The sequence below is a fragment of the Lethenteron reissneri genome, chromosome 7 (genome assembly GCF_015708825.2).
Source record: "Lethenteron reissneri isolate LAM-NWPU_2019-01 chromosome 7, ASM1570882v1, whole genome shotgun sequence".
Lineage (NCBI taxonomy): Eukaryota > Metazoa > Chordata > Hyperoartia > Petromyzontiformes > Petromyzontidae > Lethenteron > Lethenteron reissneri.
Window position 1 is genome coordinate 13,745,398 of NC_083785.1, and position 24,617 is coordinate 13,770,014.

Consider the following 24,617-nt stretch of genomic DNA (forward strand, 5'->3'; position numbering starts at 1 on the left):
ATTAGCCATACATAAATTATAGCATATTCTGTTCGAGTGAATGAAAATATCCCTTTGTGCGATATTTTTTGTCATTAGTTATTGTATTTTTTTTTACACGATGCTTTGTGCAGCACCTTTCATATCACATTAATGTGATTCTTCATATCCATGGCATCATGGCACATAATTACATTACCCCATTGTAAAAAAAACTAAATACGCTGGTGCTATTAGTGTGACAGGGCTCGGTCAAGAGTTGTCTTTTCATTTTCTGTTGATTACATGCATCATATCAGTGGTCCACTATTTCAGAATACAACTATTTAAGGTGGTAGAGATTGGAGTCAAAGTTAGACATTCATAAACGTGAGTTCTAGATGGTATAGCTTCCTATCTTGACAGCAACTGTAGATTGCTAATTCTGTAAAAGCATTTTCTTGCACTTATTTTCACAGTGTTTACGCCAGCAATAGTTCAGTTGAAGGCAAACGTATTTCCCTGCTGCGGTGTAGGGCCGTGTTCATCTCCATTGATAGCCTTGAATTACGGATTCCCAAGGCAAAAATTGGCCTCGCCTCGTGAAAAATCACCATTGACCTCCTCAAAAAGTGGGAGTCACTTTATTTATTAATCCTATCGGTGGCTAACCCTGACTGAGATTTGAACTCATGGATTGCAAGCTGAGCAGTATAACTGCAGCACGATTCGGAAAGCAATAGGTTACAAATTACAAAGTGCACTGTGGTTGTAGCTGAGTCTGGAATGGTGATAAGATTCGGCTTCACCTTTTGCACTTCACCATTATTCGTTGGTACTTCTAAAGATGCTGCTTCGTCATCATATCATCATTTGCTTGAATGAGCTGCATCGGTTTGAGTAGTTGCGTCATCAAAAAGACAAGGCGGTGGAGGAATTATGGACACTATTAAAAACAGATTTTCAAAGAACACATCATTATAATGGAAGGCGTAGATTAATGCGTTTTAATGTGAACGTAACATTGGTGGCATTGCTCTCGCCAATCATCGCCTGCCCTCTATAACCACGTTAGGACCCATTGAGAAAAGCCTTTTTCACAACTAAGATTTGGGGGAAATGTGCATTTGAGAATAAAAAAGAGCTGGTGAAAAAAAACATTGCAAATAAAAAAGCTTGCAAAGCGTGATATATCGTCCATTAACTCCGGTAAATTAAAATACATCCAAAACTCGATTATCTGGGGGAAATTTCTGGATAAAAGGGCTGGGTGGCCCGTGTAAAACAAAACATACAAAATAAAAAAAAACATGTAGAATAGGATATAAAATTATATTCATTGTTTAATTCGTAGAATTGGGGTGAACACGTAAAATGTGTCGTCGGATTTGTATTGCTTCTTAAAATTGCCGACGTGTATGCGGTCACGTCGACACACTGATTGACTGCCCTCGATTAGTAGAGAGCGTGCAAAATATTTACATCTTTTTTTTACAAAAACGCCATCTGGATAATCTGCCCACAAATATTCGAGAGCTAACTATCTATATACATATATACAGTATATAAAATTACAAATAAAACCCTCTCGTAGTTCCACTAGTAACGCTCATTCCAAACCGAGGTCATTATGCACGAGCTGCAGTATCTTTTACTCAGAAACCCCTTCACCTCTGAGAGTTTAGCGGGGTCGACAGCTGACTCACTTCTGCAGCCCCTGTACATTCCTCACCTCCAAACTCCAAATGACTCAGAATGCCACTGCAAGACTCCTCACCCACACAGGCAAACAAAATATCACTGTTCCAATCCTCTCTAGACTTGCTCTCAATCAAGTCCCACATCGGCTGCAATATCACACTTACCATCTGTAAGATTCTCCATGGATTCGCTTCTGCCTACCTCTCTCCTCTCATCTCAGTCTTCCTTCCCATGAATTGACTTCGGCTCCAGCGACCAAAGACTCCTGTTTAAACTCCAAGTTAACCCATGCTCAATGGCAGGTCGCTCCATTTCAACGAACTCTCTCCTCTACAGCCCCCCTTTGACCATCAACACGTCTGATTCTATCCACATGTTAATCTCCAGTCATTGCAATTATGTCTTCTACTCTGCCTTTTTGAGCATGAACCATCTGACCTAGTGTCGCATTCCTTACAGAAGTCTTCTTCCCCTGTGTGCTTGCTTCTGTCCGTAATTTAACTGAAACAAAATAATTATCCCACCGATTCCCCAGTCTCGCAATTAATCAAGCCTGGCTGAAGCCCCTCTTGGTTGGTCGGGGTGGTGGGGCAGTAGAGCTGTTGTGTGGAAGGGGCCACCATCACAGTGATTCACCGCTAAGGAGAGTGAATTTGGATCAGAGGGGGTGGGGGGCAACAAACGGACGTTTGGCGATGCAGTGCCCAAGCCAGCAGACCCGAAGCATCGGCCCTGCAATGAACGAATCTTCATTTGTGTGCAACATCCGGAGATGCAATCATCACATTCAAACAGTTTGATTAAATTCCAAATAATATTTACATTTTAGACATTTAAACAATGTCAACAATATGGTATATGTTGTAAAATGTGATAATTATAGTCATTTATGATTGCACATGTTGTTGGTGTTAATTTTTGACTTGATGTTCACATCACATGTATGCGATGACCTACATAATTTTACGGGTGCCTTATTTTGGACGGACTAAAAAAAACCGATTGATTAATTGGTTGTCTCCTGGAACAAATTGTCACTGATTGTGATTACTCGTAACACTTTTGGCCCAGCGTATAATTGCATGGGCAAAAAGGATTGGACGGCAGTGTGAAACTGTGAATGAAGTGATGCATTTTTCAAGTCACATTTAATATTAATCCATCATCATCATTCATGGTCTATTCACTGCTAGATGAAAGCCTCCACAAGCCACTGCCATCTCCCATGATCATGCAATACAAAAATCCACTCAGCACCTTCACATCAACCATTTAATAATTAACAGTAGCAAAAAATAGATTCCACCGATCTTTGCGCCACCCGACCATTCTGGCTCACTCCACGTTTTATTTATGGCTTTTCAGTCAAGATATTGAACCCACCATAAAATGCACTCATCAACATAGCATGACTTTTATTATAGTTTGAGCAATTCAGTTAATTATAATGTTTAGCCTAAAACGTTGTCTTCCAACAAAGCATTTCTCTAAACATTAACCAGAAAGTATTGCAATGATCTATTTGTATTTTACCAGGCACACTCCTTTTTTAATTGTTTGACAATTATTGTAAATTCACTGATGAGGGAAAGAGATTAGGTGGCAGCAGTAAGGCTAGGCAAGTATAATTTCTCATGCTCCTCTGCATTACACTATGAATATAGTAGACTCTAGATTATCCGCACTAATGACAGGGAGGATGGCCGTGGTTAATTAAAAAATTGCGGATAATCCAAACATATCAATTTTCCGCGGATCTCTATGCCAAAAACACTAATATCGCTAAAATTATGTTGAAGTTGAAGTTAAGAAAATTGAGAACGAATATTAACAATCGACCGATCAATGCACATGCTCAGTGATTACACTTTCCTGCTTCCACGCAAAGCCACGCCAATCAAAATCAATCAAACTCTGCCCACTGTTGTAAAAATATGCAACTACTGTACTGTAGAGGCGATCACGTGGATTTAAGATTATCCACAGCAACATATTTGTTCAGTTTAAGCACGCGACTTGTAATAGAAATTTCAAAGATTAACAATATATAATTGTTCATAGCTAGTTAATTTGGGCAAAAAGGAAACTCCACAAGATGTTAATTTATGTCAAAATCTCAGATGCGCGGTTAATCCGCAAATCGAAATAAACCACACGCAGATGATCGAGAGTCTACTGTACATCAATTTGCCTCCTCGATGTAACAACATTGGGTTGCAATCATACAAACACGCAGTTTTATTTGTGATACTGCATTGGCAGTGGTGTATAAGCATATGTAACAAAGAAGTGAACATATCCATCAATAACACTGCCCTAAAAGGGAAAAAATGGCAATGGTTCAAGCAATGGCTCTTCTGCACAGCATCAGTTGCATGACGTCCAGACATATGCTTGAAACCCTTTAAAAGGATCGCAACCAATAGGCACATTGCAGCCAAAGATTTAACAACCTGGCCTTTTCGGTGTATAGATGTTTACAACCTATGACGTATACACTTGTCGATGAACTTTAACCGCCCTCCAGTGTTTTTACAGATTTACTGTCCTTAAAATGTGTATTTTAGTGTTTTATTTGTTGTAATATTTGTGAAGCTTTAGAAGGAAACAACACTTTCTCAAATTATTTTGTATCTTCTCCATTATATAAGTGCAATGTTCATTGTTGACAGTCCAGACGTGAACTTGAAATAAAACACTTACATCACCACGACCATCAATACCATCAACGTCATCATCATCATCTATAATCGTCAGCGTCTTGCCTGATCCATAAAATGCGATGGAGACAACACAGCGATACACTCCGCTACTCCTAACGTGGTAATCTGGCTTGGCACCTGAATGTGAAATTGTAGTTGTTGCTCTGCAATTACATCAGCCGTAAGATAAGTGTCTTCTTGATCAAACAAGCAATGGGTAGAACTCATATCCATTGTTATTCTTAGGTTTTTTCGGGTAAAGTCACGTAGGTAAAAAATTAAAATTAATAAAAGTAAAATAAAATAAAAAATCACGACGTTTCGGAGGCAACACAAGTCTCCGTCATCAGGTGGGACCGTCACAGCCAGATTTGCTGCATCAAGTCACCTTAAGACGGTGAAGGACATTTACAATCCATATTTATATATATATGTGTATACACATGTATAGTAAGCCACCTGGGCTAATGTTTTTAAATTTGTATATATATGTCAAATGTGTTCACTTTAAACCCGCAGCAATTTTCACAGCAATTTTAGAAAAAGAACCGATTGTTGGATAAAATCATGATCCTGAACTGTGGCAATTTTTTGAATCGCTGAGGGCAGTGGGGTGGTGAAATCATTAACACTCATAAGTACATTTGACATTCACATCATTCATATAACACAAGGCCACTATGAAGTCGCTGTGTTTCAAGTCGGTATCGTCTGCCAGTAGGAGGCGATGTAGTTATGTTATTTTACCGAATGAAGTAAGCGGATCGTTTTCTAACTTGGCAAATTTGGACACACATGGCGCAATTTCCTAAAATAGCATTACGGGATCTGTTAACATCCACTGTGAAGCAGACAGTGCGCATTTTTTTCGTGAATCCACATGCAGTATTAACCAGGGTGGCCACAGAACTTGAACCACGAACATTTGCAAAGAGCGGCAACGCGTTCAGCTCAGCTATGTCATCGCCATTCCTAGTTTTAGGAAGTTCTCCTTCAGGATGAAGATGGGACATTGACAGAAATGTTAGGTTATGGTATGAACCGTAATGACAGAGGTGGCGAGTTTTTAGTTTGTTAATAGTGTGAGAGCCTTAAGGAAGTGGACGATGAAAGATCAATCATCGTGTGATTATGGCAACCTTCATGTAGATCACAGAGGACCTGCTACGGTCCACAGGAGGGCACTATTGCACCAGACTGCCCATAATACATCAGTTGCAGGACGTTTAAACATATTGAAGACATGAACTTGCCTTTAGGCTGCTTTACATTCACGTTAATATCGATGTGAAAAATCACTTCGGGTGAGTAGTACAATTCCTGGTCACAGACAAGTGCAGCGTTTTGCTTCGCTTCATGAGTAATTCATGAGTACAACTGGAATCTTGTACAATTGAGACATTCAAAAAAGACAAGCGAGGCTACTTTTCAAGGTTGTGCTATGGGTTGAGGGTTTCTTGTTTCAAACACTTTCCACACGCTGCTGCTGCAAAAATCATTAGGAGTTGAATAATGTGAAAATCGCATGCAACATATCCAATTTTTACCGACACTATATATTATTTTAATAGAGAGAATTCGTTTTTCACATTTTTAAAATTCGTCTCAGTTTGTTTCAGTTGACGAGTCAATTTTTTTTGTCCCATTATCATCCATTCCAGTTTTGCTTTAAAGGTGATGCTATGGTGACTGGCTCTGGAATCTTGCCGCTATCAGCGGCGACGTGAGATTTACGAGTAGGACAATGGAAAAGAGACAAGCAAGATAAAGAAGGACACTTTGGGAAGGAAAAAAAACTATCCAGGGTGGGAAGTCTAGTTACCAAAATGTGCCCTGTTATTTCCATTCATATTAACACGTTTTATTTGACTAGAAAACCTCGATGAGTCTCAAGGTTTGCTTATTAAGAGGAATCTGCTCCATTTGGATCTTTGGACAAATTCCATTCATTAGCGTTTGGTGCATGGCAGGAAAGCGGACTACCTGGAGAAAATGAATGCTTGCGAGGTAGTGACACATGCAACACATCCACACAGATAGCACAATCAGAGTGACTTGGTCATAAGCCAATTAATTGCCGTGTGTATTATTTTCAGATTTATGGATATGCCATTTAATTTTAGCAAAACAATGGCCAGGACTGAAATGTTACGCAAGTACAACAATTATATCAAAACAAGATTACAATGTGGAAAATAACTTGTTTATATGTCATTTTGTATACAGCATATTCTATAATTAATTCCTTAAATACCATAATAAGCATAGCATGTTGCCACATTTAAAGTTGATTATACATTCATTATTTAATGAAAACGAATTAAAATTGATGTATAATTATCGTCCCATTGTAATGAATTTACTTTATTCTAAAACAAAAGAGAGATTACATTTCATGTCTAGCTGAAAATTAAATGACATCATGTTTTAATTGTAATCACATCAAGAGAGGACATTATGTTATACATATAAGAATGGGGTTTTTCCCCTTTTTTCTGGCAACAAAACTGAAAACCTTTTAACAAGGAATCATGTCTGCATTAACCACTATACTTGTGGTCAGAATGCAAAAAAAACACACTGATAATATATGCATTGTCTTTGAAATTGATCATGTGATTCGATATAATATCGATATAATATCGAATCACATGATGGTGTGGTTAGAGCACTCGACTCAATCTGCTAGTTAAACTCTCAGTTGGGGGTCAATTCAGCAAATCATCCCTCTGGAATCAAAACAATACAGATATCACTTTGTGAGAATTCAACAGTAGCTGACCTATGGATGGATGTCCTGGCCCCCACTATGGGAACATGTAATTTCCACGATTGTCTCGGAGCCAGAGAGAAAGAACACTTTTGACACGACACTGCTTATTATCACAGACGCCCTACGTTCAAGTTGACGTGCGTACCCTTTAAAGCGCTTGTCTCCCGGTGCGAGAATGAAGCCAAGGGGAAAGCGATTAACTCTGGAAAACAACACTGCGTCGTCACGTGAACCCACTGGGGTCATGGGAAGAGACGAAACCTCGCAGAGCCACTTGAACAAGCTGGAGCATTCTCTGTAAACAGCATGCCTAAGCAATAACTAAAAAAAATACTCACTTTGTTTACAGGACTGGTGCAAGACTTAGTTGGGGTTTCATGTTGAGAGGGTTTGTCGGGAGAGGGCAGGGGTGGTACAAGAGAGAGAGAGAGAGGGGGAGCAAGGGTCCCCAGGGTGTTTGGATGTCGTTTCATGCCTTGGTAAAGATTGACGTCACCTTCGGCCGAACGTTAAACATGCACTGTAAATAAGGGGCGCTCTTGCAGTTAACTACGCTGACCACACGCGCACACACACACGCGTGGCTCTGTCTCCTTCAGTGACCTAGCAGACTTTGAAAGAGGTATGCAGAGAGAGCTGTCTCACCCAGTGCATGCGCAGTGTATTCAATCAAGTGGACGCACTGTCTGCGAAGTCACAGATGTGTGAACACATCCAATACATACTTGAACACAATTTAGGATTTTTGTTTTATGCTCCAAAACAACCTTTTTTTAAAGTGGAAGATCGCTCCTTCACTCCTCTCTTGCCCCACAAATGTCTGGAACTCCCTCCTAATGACTCTCCGTGCTGTCAACTCCCTGCTCGTGTTCAAGTCCAGACTCGTGACCTTCCCCTTCTCGAAAGAAAAGCGCAGCTTGCATGCGGCTCGTTATTTTCCACGATGCACTGTTTTGTATGGCGCTTTGAGCTGTCGTGGCATTTAGCAGGCATATAAAATCCCAGTTGTAATCGTAAACCGTATTAACTGCCGTAGGCTATTGTATGCCTGCCTAATTTCAGAGTGGCCGGGTGGCACTGTGAAAGCATGCCCACGTGACAATCGCAATGTTTGCAAGGTTGAAATCCTGATCTGGGGTCAGCTTACCGTGCACACCTTTCTGGAGCTAAATAATAAGTATAACCAGTAAAAACAAAGTTTTTCACTATAAATCCTTTATATGCGTGGCGGCTAAAGTCCTCTCGTCCTCTGGCTTGAGATGGCTGCCACCTATGGGTCAGATGATTGCATTCCACCATTAAGCAATTGGTAATTAAATATAATATTTTTATCCTAAAAAGTGTAAAATTTTGGAAAAAAAATTTCACGAACATTAATTGTCACGCACAACGAGTCTGTGTGGAAAATGTCAGCTCGATTGGATCACGGGAAGTGGGTTAAAAAACGACCGAAAGATTTGCACGGTCCTAAGCAAGCAAGCAAGCACGCAAGCAAGCAAGTGAACTTAATATAAAGGATTTAAAAAGGGTACCGCTTTGTGTCAAATGGTTTTCCATTGGAGAGACTGCTCTGCAGAAAAGGAATTTCCACCACCAGTGCAGGACTGCCAACGCATATGAATAGATGAACACAACATAGACACCTTGTCAATGATCGTAAAGTATCGCAAACATACTCTTTGGTTCTTTCGGTAAAATCACGTAGATGAAAAATAAAAATAATAATAAAAATAGTAAAATGTAAAATGTAAATAACTAACTTTTTTTAAATTATTTTTTTTATTTTTTTTCATCTACGTGAGTTTACCGAAAGAACCAAAGATCCTTGCAGTCACGAAAACTTCAAACCTAGATTGTCGCATACATGAACGGTAAAAGTTACAGGTGCAGCCCTGCAATTTCTATATTTTTTTAGGCAATACGCGGTGCCCGTTACGGCCCGTTGTGTCGCGCGTTAGATCGGATGGCGCGAGTTAAGCCCCTTTAAAGAGAGGTGCGGGGTGGAGAGCAAGCCTGCTGCCCCAATCAAGCCGTAGGGGTGAGGTCGGTTTTTAAGGTAGGAGGGGGGACAACGAAAGGAAGGGGTGTAACAAAATCACTCTAAAATATAAAAAAAAACACGTAAAAGGCAGCTCATGAGCGTTTGCACTTCCACTCCAAGCCCTGCAATTTCTTGACCACACCACTGCTGGCAGAAGGGCCTTCACTCTTGGGAGCTCTCGAGAGCCCTTCTCGAGAATATGTTGGCCTACTCTTCCACGTTGGCCATAGGGGCCGTCCATAAATGACGTCAAGCACCTGGGGGGGGGGGGGGTCAGATATTTGTGACGATGTGTGACGAGTAGGGGGGGGGGGTTTGAGAAATGTGACGTCACATCAAAATGCGCAACTTTAAGTGAACATAGACAACACGTTCTACTTAAATAAATAGATCTTTAAATAAAACAAAATGATCCTACAACATCAGAGTGCAGCGCCACATTAAATACGCACTACAATGACAATAGTTTAAAGCGGTTTGAAGCATGTTTTATTTTTTGGGGGGGCGGGGGAGGCAGAGCTTTGTGACGTCATATTCGAGGATGGGTCTGACGAGGGGGGGGGGGTAAAAAATAGTCCAAAATCGCGTGACGTCATTTATGGACGGCCCCATACGTCGTGGAAGAGGTGGTAGTACCCACGCTTTCCTCCACCACGTGTAACCTGCCAATCCGCTATGGCATACCCAATTATACTGGCGGATGGACAGAGGCGGGTGTTAAAAACTCGCCTGGTTGTCTCCACTGTCGCCTTGTGTGCTCACCATTCCACCCCTTCATCATTCCTATATGTACACACAGTATTTACTAAATATATAGTGCTATAACACACGATTTATAATTATCTTCTTGGTTCTTTCCGTAAAGTCACGTAGAAGGGAAGTAATAAAATAATAAAAATAAAACATAATAAAATAAAATATTATATTATTTTATTTTATTATGTTTTAAAATAAAATATTATATTATTTTATTTTATTATGTTTTATTTTTATTATTTTATTACTTCCCTTCTACGTGACTTTACCGAAAGAACCAAGAAGATGAATCCCTGCAGTCACGAAAGCTTTAAATCGAGATGTATAATTAATCAATGAAAAAGAAACGGATGTTTTTTAAAAGCCGGATACCTAATTCTCTGCCTTTATTTCTATTGCTCCAGCTATCTCACTGCTCCAGGAAGTGGGGGGTCTTTGTCTTTGAATGTATGGGAGGCTGATCGATTCCCGGGCGGGGGTCAAAGGATGGCTCCCTATTGCTCAACCATGCTATTTATGATGGTGATTGGTAATTGCTGCTCACTCTAAGAAGGAATTGGAGATGCTACTACTGAAACTAGAGCGTGCAACTAAGAGATGGGGCCTTTCCATCACCCCCACGTGAACTAAACACCTGTCTGGGTATTTTACGTCACTAAACACTCTACCCCCTCAACTCTCCATGAGTGGATGGGGCAGTTGCGGAGAGAGTAGAGACATTTCCATACTTGGGCACGGTCTTTAGGACCAGCTCTGGTTTTGCAGCAGAGCTCTCCGACCCAGTCGAGCGGCATTATCCATCAGCTACGTAACGCTGTGTAGAAGCGACGTTGTTCTCGGCCAGTTATGCCCTCCATTCGCAATGCTTGTGAAACATGTAGCCCTTTAAAGGAACATCGGTGCCTGTTTGAAACATTCAGGCGATCCTGCCTTTGCTTCATTCTGGGTTTAACCAGAATAGATTATGTGAAAAGCTTACAGATCATTGAAATATATGAACACAGCCCCATCCGACAGGCAAGGCTGCATTGGTTGGATCATGCAGCCCACATCTACAACCACGCATGCTCAAGCAATTTTTTTTGGCCGTTTAGAGGGGGGGGGGAGGGGATAAAATGGTGCGGCACATGCTTGAGAAGAGATGGAATGATGTAGTACAGAACGACGTGGAGCTGATTGGATTTGCTAATGACTGGTACCAGCAGTGTCAAGATCGGCCTCTGTTGGAGGTAGACGGCGTCCAACAATAGTGAAGGGCAGTGGAGCGACGCAATGAGGGGAGTGCCAGACGGCTGAAATGCAGTAAGTTGGCAGTGGGGAACATATATGATGCTTCTGCTAGTACTGGTAGGAACCTCCTGGTTACACCAGCCCACAGGGGATTATTGTGTCCGTCGTGCAGGGAGGGGCTGGGTGGGGAGGGGAGTGTGGGGAGGGCCTGGGTGGGGAGGGTGGGGCTGGATGGGGAGGGGAGTGTGGGGAGGGGCTGGGTGGGGAGGTTGGGGAGGGGCTGGGTGGGAAGGGTGGGGCTGGGTGGGGGGTGGGAGGGGTGAGACTGGGTGGGGAGGGGCTGGTCACCCCGTGGTGCCCTTATAAAACGCAACGTTTAACCTACTCACGCCGGCTTGTGCCCGCCCTCACAGTCGGCCATATTTGCGGAATACACCACGCCGTCGTTGACCCTGGCCACTGAGCGAGCAACCCAACGTTCCTACCAGCTCCCTCCAAAGGAATGTGTTTATTTATGTCAGTCAACCCATGGCACCTGGGTGTGTCCCTTGACCTCCAGTCAGAGAACTTTGGACACTTCACATGGCCTCAAGGTGCACCTGGCCTGGCTCAAGCGCTGTGGTGACCTCACCGCTACGACTAGCAAACGGCAGTTGTTGTTGTATGAGGAGCAGTGGCTCAGTTCATTGTGCACTGCGCCACGGACCTGGCCACCTGAATTTGATTTCCAGAAATGGCTAACATCAGAGTGGTGAATGGTATCAGAGGCAGTTGTGGGCCTAGCCTCTGTTGATTTTACATTACGTGAATACCTGGCACGGTGTGCGAACATCAGCACTGGGGAGACAAAGGTGGTGCTGGCCACACCACCAGCCCCTTAAATAGGTGTTGCTAACAGCTTTTCTCCCAACAGTTTTCAAGGGGCTATTCAGGCAAATATGTATACGAGACATTGGCAGGACAGCACACTGCAGATCTTCCAGATGTAAAACTCCTGCTGTAAACACGTAGCCCGTTTCACGCCCACAGCCTGTGGGTCTCCAGATTGCATTTCGCCCATGCACGCGGAAAAAAATTCCAGCGTTATAAAAGCCCCAGGTGATGTTCTGTAAAAAGAAAAATAAAGAATAAAACGTATACAATGTACTATTATAATGGCAGGCCGTTATTTTGGAAAGCATGAAAGCGTTTTGCCAGAGAAGTAAAACCTCATTTTTTTAAATAACGCAGCCAGAAACTGGGAACGCAGTTTCGTTTTAGCAGATAATTACCATTGAAGGAGCGCCTGATGCTTAGTGCAGACCTGCCAGTGTGAATGTGCACCTGCCCAGATATGGGCCCTCCAGGTATTGGGCTGTCATAAATCGTCTGGCTTTGAACAATGGCACTTTGTCCTTGCTGCGAGCCCTCTGCTTCTCTTACTTGGTTGCTTTCTCTTTGCCGGTCTGTGAATCCACCTCTCCACAGTAAATGTCCTTACTTTAAGCATAGTCCTGTAATATGACCGACTCTGACTGGACATCTGTGAAAAAGAGCTTCATAGCTCATTGGGTTCCTCCAGTTTAAATAAAGATTCAGATTCTAATAATGATCATTTGCAGCCTTTAGTCAATTCACTGCTGGGTGAAGGCCTCCTCATGCCGTTTCGGTCATGGGGGTTGATTGACCATACTTTATCATGCTGCTTAGTGCAAGCCAATGGTATAGTGGTCGGAAAATTGGGCAAACTACTTATCGGTTCAGATGTCACTCGCCACTGATGTTAGCCACGGACTGGAATAGAACGCTGGTTGTTGGGCATATGTCACGGTGCACAAACTGTGTCAATGCTCCACCATTACTCGACCTATACTACCCCAGTTTAAGCCTCTTTTGCAAAAAAAGACATGTGCATATATATGCTGTATGGTTTCAGGTATACAAAGACAGAATGTCCTTTATTTAACGAACATCCCATTCCTAGAAAGCTGACATTCTTCGTACATAGCAGGACATTATATATATTGTATAAATGCAATTTAGTTATTGGAATTTGGCCCATGTCACCGCAGCACAAGGCAAACGGTCATGTCACAGGGTCTTTAACAAATGTCAAGCATCTAGACAGATCAAGTATTCAAAACGGGACAATGTGACACAGTAATTGAGGAAAATTCTCCGAATTTGCCTCTAACACAAGGCGGCATATCAGTTGAAAATTGTTCTTACAGGGAATTATCAGTGACGTGCAGGGTGACTTTGAGCACATGGACCCTGAAACCAGAGTAGATTCATTTTAGCCCCAGACCACACAGCTCTCCTGTGTGTATGCGTCGCTGCACACTTATTGTGGGGAGTGGGGGCGTCGTGTTTATCACACTGCACTATGAACCTGGTCGCTCGGGTTCCATTATTGGCTGCGGCTAACATCATTGTTGAGTGATGCCTGAACTGATATTGAACCTCCGACTGATTGAATCAACCATAAATAAGTACCTGGTGCAGTATGGAAACATTAGTACTAGGAAGACAAAGGTGGCCGGTTATTATGCCAACCATACCATACTCCCTCGTGCACCGTGCTGGCCTTAATAGAAACTCGCTAACAGCACGTAGGCCCAACAATATGTTAAAGTCTACAAAGGGAACTCCGTCTTTGTATAGCTACTGAAGAAAGTGAGATTGGTTTTGAGCTAACATTATTTAGACTGAATGCCGAGAATTGTACAGTGCAAAGTATTCAATTATTGACTTTTAATCATCTGAATTCTACGTTGGAGCAATTTTTTTTTATATATATAAAACTCCATTGTGAACAGGACATTGCCCTAGATTTGAAGCTGCAAAGATTCATATTCTTAGGTTTTTTCGGTAAAGTCACGTAGGTAAAAAATTTTAATTAATAAAAGTAATGTTTTACCTACGTGAATTACAAACCTAAGAATAGGACATTGCCCGTTTACTCACGTAATTTTTTTTATATTTGCCACCAAACAGCAGATGTATCATGTGATCAAAGATGACAGCACCCGTACACAACTTAGGATTTAGCGTCATGCGACATTAATCAAAGCATGAAGCTAAATACGGTGACAACCGTGTGAAACATTGGATTTTTTTACAAACTAGTATAATGGCTGCAGTGAAAATGTGTGTTATGATGACGCAAACAGCATACAAATTGATATTTCAATTGTGACATCACTCACGTTGAGAGGTTGATGTTGGATGACAAGCAAGTAGATATGACACACACATCAGTGGTTGAAGGGATACATATTCCAAATGTATATTCAGTAATCTATGACAAGTTGCATGTTTCAAAGGTTGTTGGGTACCAAACATGTGATGGGAATATCATGCAGCAAACCTAAATAGTGTTTGCTGTGCCTTTGCTGTGTCTTATAAGCCACGTGTTTCAATAGAGAATATTCCACGGTTCTGTAAACGTTTCAACAAATTATTTTCTGTCATCATATTGCAGCTTACTTCTCCAATACAATTTAAGTTCTCTCCAAATCCGTACAGAGCAAAAACCGAACAACATATTTCTGCTTTTCAGATGTGCAGTTGTGCAAGGGTACGGCTATCTATGATTGGATGATACATTTGCCACCTGCATGAAATTGCTGCAAACCAAAATTGTGTATGTGGGCATCAAGGTTATGCCCCATTTATTGTACATTTTGTTTAGCAAAATTTTCAGTGAAATGCTAAAAACGTGTTACCTTCATTGATACACCATATAAAGTACGGTTGTATTCAACTCAGAAATTGGTTGCATAGAAGTTAGCGCACTGTGCTATTATGCAACCTGCCCACCTGAGTTTAATTCCTGGCCATGGCTAACACCTGACCATTGGCCTGCATGGCGAGGTATGGTCTGACCCATGGGCAATACAGTATTAGAAGACTATTATCGAACAGTGAATTCATGATTATGATGCTTTGACAAAAGACTATATCATACTTTTGTATTAGTCAAAGTGAAAAAAGCCAAAGTGTCTCCCTACTCAAATGAGCAATGTGGTGATGCGCCTGTTTGTTGGTGGCCGTGAACCAGAGCAAAATGACCGATCCACAAATACGAAGCAGACATCACAGTGATACCCTCCATTGCTCCTAACGAGGTTATCTGGCTTGACCACCTGAATGTGTAATTGTAGCTGTTGCTCTGCATCTACATCAGCAGCCGTACAGAAGAAGAAGTTGACTTCTGACAGAGGAGTTCTCTTTTTATGAACTCCAAAGGAGCGATAGGCTGATTTGACCCCTGGCAAAGATTTTAACTTGTTGTCAACCGCTCTTTAGTTGAGTGCTCTAACCACAACCGGCCGGATGTTTTGATAAACGGGGACGTCACAATATACAGTAAACGCACACACAGACATGTGCGTGGCGCATGTGTCTGTGTGCGCGTGCATATTGAGTTACACTTTCACTTACAGCATCGTTTTTATATGTTAGCGATGCGCGCATTAATAGGCTCTCTATGTCCTGGGGATTTTACAACACTGAAGTGCAAGTGAGTGCCATTACGCGAGGAAATGTACATGCAGTGGACGGACGGAGAGTGAGGCATAAGGCTTCCCTCCGCTCCCTGGGGCAGCCAAACCAAGCCTGCCGTGTCCTGCAGAGCATGCAAGCCTCCCGGCCTGTGTAACGCACACTCTGCCCTAATGACTTCAGCTTGTCTTTCCATTACCCCGTGCCACTACAATGCGAACAGCGGCAACCGGGTGTAACGGATCCATGCAAACTGCTTTTTTGCAGTGGACGTTTGCAAAAGTGGAGTGGCTGGCAAAAACTCGACACCATCAATCAACTTATTCTTACACTTCAGTCCGAATCCGAAGCCAGCTTCAGTGTACACCATTGGCGACAGCGTTATGATCATGTTCAGAGGGTCCTGTTCATGATCGTTGGCCAATTCCTTGTTGAGTATTCTTGCGAGTGGGGAAACCAATGCCAGGGCAAAACTCACCAATGCAACAGAAGAACAATAAAACTCTTTATAAGATTAGAGTTTCCCCAAGCTGTCACTGTCTCCCATGATCCTGAGATATAATAATCTATCTAGTATCTACTCTACACACAAACTGATTTTATCACTCAATCTGCTTGGTTAATGTCCTCTCAGACACGTTCCATCCTCTAGCTGAAATTCCATCATCTTCCGGTGCCGAGGTGGCGAGATGTTATCTCTCTCGCCTGGTATACAGGAAGTCGTGGGTTTGATCCCGACCCAGACACCTGCAGTATATTTGAAGTTTGCATATTCTCTCCGTGTGGTCGCATTAATCTTTCTCCGGGTCCTCCGGTTTTTCCCTCCTCATTTAGAAACATGCGTTTAGAGTGTTTGGCTGCTAAAAAATTCCACGTGATAAGCCACTTCGTTGAGCTGTCATTTTTGGCCAGATTACTTCTGAAAAGAGCTATATTGCTCAGTGGGTCTTACCTGTTCGAATAAAAATAGTTTATCGTTTTAAATTCATCATTATTCTTGACAATAATCCGCCATCGCTTCGAGAGATGTGTCCATGCCTAAACCCCTTTACTTTTTTTAAATATTGTTAATGATGTCATTAACCTGTGTATGCTATCCTATCCCTCTTACTTTCTATCAATCTTTGACAAGCATGCATTTCCATGCTTTTATATATACTTTTCAGTTTTTGTTCAATACTATTTGTTTATGCGATTGATTCTGAAAGATTTGTCACAGCAAGTAGTACACACTGATTGAAAATATTCTTATTTAGCCACATGCGTAGGTTATTTTTCATTCTATAGCCTTCCAAAAGCATGCCAAGACCTACTCGTCCACCTCCGATAATGTCCTATATCGGTTTCATGGGTCGAATTGCTCTTTTTCAGCAGGATTCTGTAAATAAATATTTGGTCGGTTATATTGATCAACGGTTTGCATTGAAGAGCAAGAAAACAAACTCTAAAACATTTGTAAAAGACAAATAATCCATCGCATTTATGTGCTGCTTGTCTATTGGGCACATCGCAACTTTTGCAAGGTGAGATTTTGACGCATTTTACCTCCATATCATCCATTAATCGCACCTCCAATTGGGCAATAAACAAGTCAAAGTGTCCCTCCGCTCAAAAGAGCTCATGTATGAGTGTAACCTCTGAGGCTGTGATGGAAATTCCACGTTCCTTTGGCATGGACCAGTCTTTCCGGAGAATGACCATTGTGGAATTCCCACACAAGCGGTGCTCACGGTGTACGCTCCACATAATCTAGACCACCCATTAAGGGCATTTATGGGTTCACATTTGTTGTATTATTTTCACTCTCTATCATCAGGCACGTCACTAAACCCTGTTCATTAAGCCGCTGGACCATGTACACATCTCACAAATCGTGAGAGCGGAAGAGAGGGATTTCCTCGGAAGTGCGGCCCTCTCTTAGCGGTGGCCAGGATGGCCCCCCTCTGGCACTTGCTCCCGCCTGCAGCTGCTTCGGAAGCGGCAGCAGGATCAGCGCGTCAGCAACCGCCCTCCGCGCATCCCGCAACAGCTGCTGCTGCTGCTGATGGGACGCAGCCTGCAGCCACCCGGGCCATTTGTAAATCCATGAACATCCGGCAAGAAATGACGGTAAACGCAACGGAGCTAGAGTGGGACTCCAAAAAAAAATCCATGGTGATTTGGGGGGAGTGTCTCTCGGACCCAGTCATTCAAGTTCAAGTTCATTTATTAGGTATAGCCCTGTGAGCCATTCAGCTCTTGAATCGGGTGCAACCGCAACAAACAAAAAACAAAAAACATGAACAAAAAACATCTTAAAGTGAATATGTGACTAAGTGCAAACAGAAAATCCAAGAAAAGACAGCAAAAATATTGCAGAAAAAACACCGTACACCAACGCTGTGTGCAAAAATCCCAGTGGGATGCAAGTCAAACAACAACAACAACCACAAGACAACTTAGATTAAGGCCATTCACGGCAAACCGTGGAGTTTAGGAAAAACCCAGGTTGAAAAAGTGCGGATGTTAAGATCTCTGCCAACGTAGAGGAGTTTCCACAAACCCCGGGTGCGCCGCGGATTGTAGGAGTCGCGAATTTTTGGTGGGTGGATTTTTCCAGAGTTCTACTGTATTTGAAGTATTTTTTTTATTTCAACCACAACAGAAGACAAAATGTGTCTCCATACGGAATTGTAGGCAATGTCACAAATGTATTGATTCGTGGATAACAAACATAGTCTAAAGCTCATGCCACGTGCCTCAAATCTTGTCTATTGGATTTGGCAAGGACACAGCCCCACTTTTTCACCCAGGCAACCGGAGCGCACAGACTTGACTAATCGCTATAACAGCATCAGCAAACAATTACATATATTAAAAACGCTGCAATTTAAACAAACAAATAAGTAACGAATATATAATTAAGAAGAATTAAAATACCATTTTTTTTCAGAAATTGTTATCAATGATTCTCAAACTGTTCGGGATATCTAATGTATAATCATTAAATATCCTTATACAAAAATATATCCACAGTATATGCAAGGTAATATGAGAATTATATATATAATATATATGCTGATCTTACACTTAGGCTGATTGGGTTCACAAAACTGTAGAAACGCGACAGAATTAGAAGCGACACAAAAATAACGCAAAAACGAGACGAAAATAATATTTGTTTCTTGCATCTATTCCACGAATTGTGGAAATGTATAAAATGACTGGGGAGTTGATAATTGGTTTTTTACCCTTCTATCTGGCAACAAAACTGACACCTTTTTACAAGGAGTCATGTTTGCATAGACCGCAATACCTGCAGTCATAATACAAACAAAAGACATAACTCTGATAATGTGCACTGTCCTTGAAGTGTTGTTGCCAGATAGAAGGGTAAAAAACCAATTATCATATTTTTACTGGCGAATGAGGTTCCCATAATGACTGGGGAGGTTGATTTTAACACATCTCCTCGAAGGGCGAGGGGCTGGTGCCCATCTCCAGTGGAAATTCAACACTCATGTTGGGGACCAGTTCCTCCCGAGTGCAACATTCTAAAGGAATGATGATAATAGGTTGAGTCGAGCTCCAAACAAGATTTAAACTTTGCGCCATCCAATTGTAAGTTGAGTCCTTTATACATAAACACAACTCGCCCAACTGTAAACATATCCAATCTGATCTACTGCCTCAAACGCATAGTGTGCTGAGTCGCATGTATGCCCCGTGCAGCCATGTTAAGATTTAGCACACGCGCTCTGCGGTTAAATCAAACACGCTTTAAAATGTTAACAACGTGCTGCTTTGACAGAGGCGTGCACTGACATACACCTGCAGAGTGGCCCAGACACTTGTTTGACTGAAAAGCCAGACCTAAACTAAACGCCGATTTATCAACGTCTGGTAAATAAGCGAGACGTTCAAGCAATCTCTCACAGCAGCACCGCATACTCGCACGGCGAATCCCGCAAGCGTGACCGTCGTGTGAACACCAGCGTTACACCCCTCAGCAGAAGCATTCCCATAATATTCCACAATATTATAAGAATTCCCATGGAGCTCGAGGGAGAAAACAAATATACGCATGTCCTCTCTACAGCATAAGGTGTACGGGCTTGATACGAGTCAGGCTGAATAATAAGGTCGCGCTTATTACACACAAAGTGCTTGCCACGAATGGACAACAAAACCTTGCCTATCTCGCCAAGGAGCATAAACCATCATGCAAACTCAGGTCATCCTCGCAGCGGCTTTTGGCTAACCATGGAAGAAAGACAGTCACTGCTTTGTGTGCTCTTAAACGCGCTTCTGCTGCTATCTGGAACGCTCTTTCTTCCAAAAATAGGCCACTGGAGCTATCCACTTAAAATATAAATTCAGAACTCATATCTTTAGAACTGCTTTTTGTGTTTAGTTTGTTGTCCTTCTCCTGCACCTCCAATTAGTAAGGTTGGCTACGTACGGTGCGATAGAAGTTCAACATGCGAGCAATGGAACTGCATGCAGCGAGAGAGCTTGACTCACAGTTGCATGGTTGCAAATTCAAATCCCAGTTGGGGGGTCAACTCACCACATCATCTCCCTGGCCTTTTAAAACAAGCGGAGTTAATGTGTACGGGATTCTATTTGGGTAGTCGGCAGAGGTTCTCCTCATGTATAACATAACTGCTGGCACAGGGCCACTAATAGAAATGGAGGTGAGCGTCAACCCATATCAATTGTTTAATATAAAGGAAACATGACGAAAGACTCACTGTTATTGCATTCTGCTTAGGTGATCATGATTTTACAGGGTTAATACGGAACATTTGAATCATTTTTTTATTGCAACCTCTCACATATTACGTGTAAGTTAAAATACACAAGGCCTACAAAAATGTGATACCATTGTGACATATTAGGCACAGACGTGTGAGCAGGCAGCGTTACACGCAACCACTGTTCCTGCTAAACACTTTACTAATGGGGCAGACAAAACAAATTATGCTACAATGTTTTTTTTACATAACTACATGTTCATGCCAATTACTTCATTAACTTTACTGAACCATGTTTCAGTGTTCAGGAAAAATCCATGATCTTATAAAACAAAATATATTGGGCTGAATTGGCAGTGGCACACGAGTACAAATAAAAAAACTGACATCAATCATCATTAACTCTACTTAAAGAAGGGTTACTGCCTGCAGTGGCAGCCAATTGCTGTATATATTTTTCTTTTATAAGGCAGTATTAATGATGGATGTGGTGACTTTTATTTTATTTACACCAATGATCTTAGAAGAGTATTTTTGTCTACGGCCTTCAACCCATTTGTCTGAAATATATCGGTTTATAATATGGTTTCACAGTGTACTGTCTGAGAATTATAAACAGATGTAAGGTATAGTTCTTACATAAAGATGGATATGTGTAGGCCTTGGCACCAATCACGGCCATTACTGACAAGTATATTCTCTGGGCAATCACCAAACCGTGAAGAGTCTCCACTGGATCACTGCCAGGGACCTCCACTGCCACCTTTAAGAGAGAGTTGAGCTCTCCATAATTCACATCTCAACACCCATCGGTGTGCACCATACAGTTCGAAGCACCGCACACACCACACGCAAGACCTTCTGACTTTTCCTGGTTCCTCCTCCCTCTCATCCGTCTGATCCTGTAGGGGTTCCAGACCATGGGGGCAGCAGAAGAAACCTACACCAGGCTACTGCCACCCTGCAGAAATGAGGAAGTGAGAGGGATCCATGTAGGGGCTGCCAAAGCCTACAAAAAATATCTTTATGTAATTACTAAATCTTAAAATGCTGTGTGGCCTGGCAGCACCCACAGTCATAACTGACAGCTATGCAGTACCTGGGGCAGCAGGGTGGCACAGTGGTAACACTCGTGCCTCACTGCAAGATGTTCCGGGGTTTAATTCCCAACTCGTGTGCCTTTTTGCGTGACGTTTATATGTTCTCCGCCTGTTCTGCGTGGGTTTCCCTTGTTTCCTCTCGTAGCAAAAAAAACTCCTCTGTAAATGGCATTTGCTAAACATCCCAATATTGAACTTATTACCTGTAAATAATTCAATTGGGATTACACACGAAACAACATTGTCCCCGACTCCGACTATGAAAACTTGGCAGGACCCTCCTGAAAAATTGTCTTGAAACTAATTATGGCTTTCCTGGGTAGACAAGCATAGTAATAAACAATAAAGGCAAATTAGAGGTGTGGGAGCAGTGTCCCTTACTCAACCACAACTTTTGCTTTTGCCAGCAGGAGCTGTTCCTCCTGGACAGGCTGGGCAGTGTCTCTACGCCCAGTTGAAGGAGGTCAGAGAACCATGTATTGCTGGCCACCTCGCCACTGCGTTTGTATGTATGTTGAACTTTTTTCGCACGGTACGTAGCCAAGTGTGCTAATGGCAGGTGTTAGCTTGGTGTGGATTTGGATCAAAGAGTGAAACTGAAACTGAATTAAGAGTGCATATATACCTGACACAGGTGTGTAGGCAATGATTCGAGAAATAACCATGACTTAAACTGTCAGGATTACCTATGCCCAGGTCCCTCGTGATTTTGGCCGACGCCCATGGAATCGCAGCGAGAGGAAGATATTCGTAGAGCAATGCGGGATACTACAAGTGGGAGGTGGATGCTGAACGTGTCCACTCGCCGATTTCTGTGCACCGTGGCAACGTTCTAGCTACTGTGGACGCCAGCTCCCTCGCATCCACTTCCTGGATAGAAACCCAACACTGGGTCTGCTGGCCGAATTGGGGAAAATTCACGTCGAGATTTTGATTCTGACACTTGAATGATGTGAGACCAGCATGGGGTTTCCCACGCGTCATCAAGGCAGTGCTGAAGAAAGAGTATGGTCCAGAGCGTGGACTTGAACAGGGCCATATAGGTGGGCTGAGAAAAGAAGTTATTGAATGTGTAGACGAAATGGTGTAAACAAAGCAAGCAGCGGTGGCTGGTGACTCAAAATGTTTTGTTGGGTAGTACCAGCGCTGCACCAGAGTAGGGTGGGCAGAGGCGTGCTGGCAAGGGTGGCATCTTGCCCTGGCTGCTAACATGTCTAGCTATGGCTCTGTCCGCAGGTGCTGTTGCAAAGCTGGGAGCATTGAAAACAAAGCAAAGTGTTGCATCCTCTCCGTACATCAAACATTTCAGCAGGCGGCACCCTATCTCTTGGGAGGGTCAGACCCCCGACGACCCATTTGGTAAACAATATGTCTCAGAGGAGGGGGAAGGAGACCTCCGACGTGAAATGAGCTTTGTCATCCACACTATACACGATATTCAAGCCCTAATTTAGTTCATAAGCCTTAGCCATTTCAAGCCAACGAATATTGCTCTGGACTGCCGATGCAGCCAAAAATATGAAACAATCTGACCACGCTACAGGTGCACATGATTAGTGCGTTTTCTTTCCTTCCACCTCCAAAAGAAAAAGGGCAGAGCTGCATTATTTTCCATTTTTTCATTCGAAATTCTGAATCTTGTTCCAAAAATCTTCTATGATTTTTCGTTGTTGTTATAGCCCATTGTCAATCCACTGCTGCCAGGCTACAGTTAATGGTGTAGGTAAGCACTGTGATGTTGTGCGTTATTGTTTTCCGATCCTTATAAATAGAAATAATGATTTCCAGTTTTTTCTTCACCAAATTCTAGATAAAGGTCTCACCAATGCCATGCCAGTTATGGGCGCTGTTCTACCATAAATCACTGGTCAGTGCGGAATTGTGAAGAGGGTGGCTCAAGACGGGTTCAAATATTACGATACAATACAATTAGGATTTATATTGCATCTAAATACAGTTTTCCCTCGTTATTCGCGAGAGATACATTCTGGATATGCTTGTGAAAAGCACATTTCACAGATACTGATTTTACCTTTAATAAATAGCTAAATAAGCTATTAAATACATGCAAATTATCATCACTTTATCTCATTAGATTATGTTATCAATTTCTCGCATCACAGTCTCTCTCATCAATTTATCTCATTACATTATCTCGCATCGCTTTATCTCTCATAACTTCATCTCATCCCTTTATCTCACAACTGTATCTCATCACATTCTCTCTCATCACTTTATCTCATCACTTTCTTTCTCCCTCTGTCTCGATGCAGTCGTATAGAGTTCCAGATGTGAAAGCCGAAATAGCGTATCGCAAGCTCGTGAATAACGAGGAAATACTGTACAGTATTTAAATATGATCACATCTGAAATGCTACGAACAAACAATGGAAATATGTATTTCATAGATACAGTCAGTCAGAGGCAGAGAAGAGGCAGATCTTGAGCCTGGACTTGAACCAATAGCATGGATGGCTGGGGGGAAATAATTTAATGGGGGCAGCAGAGGAAAATGAGTGATCTCCCACTCAGTGGAATTGGCGAGTGTCATCATAAAATGTATCTGGGATTGGATCGGGGCAATGTAGGTATTCGAGTGTTGGAGTGATATGGTCTCATTTAAAGGTGAGAAATCTGGCAATGGCACATTCTGAGTTTTAAGAAGAGGGATTTTGAAAATCCATGGAGTATTAAGTCAGGATGCCATGAAGATATGGATGCGTAAATGATAGATGTGGGAGATATTGTACAAATGGAGGTCTGAGATTGTGCAGAGTTGAGATCTGTGGTAATCGAACAAGTGCTCTTGACAACTTCAAGGTTTCATCCAGTTTGACAGTGTAATGTCGAGTATTAAGGACGTGATACTCAAACTAGAGTCTTTACTGAGAGTAGACATTTTTGCTGATAAGTAGCATTGTACCTTATTTTTCGCAATATTTAGTTAAATGAAGTTAGAAGCAATGAAATATGAGACCAAGGCAGGACGTGAGAGTGGACATTGAGGTTGGGTTTATAAAGCCATTGACGATGTCGTGCTGTGCACCATCAGTATGGAATTGTTGGTCGATACTAAAACTGGAGATTGTCTTGCCAAGTGAAAGGAAATATATTCAGTTGAGTCTGAGCGCAGAG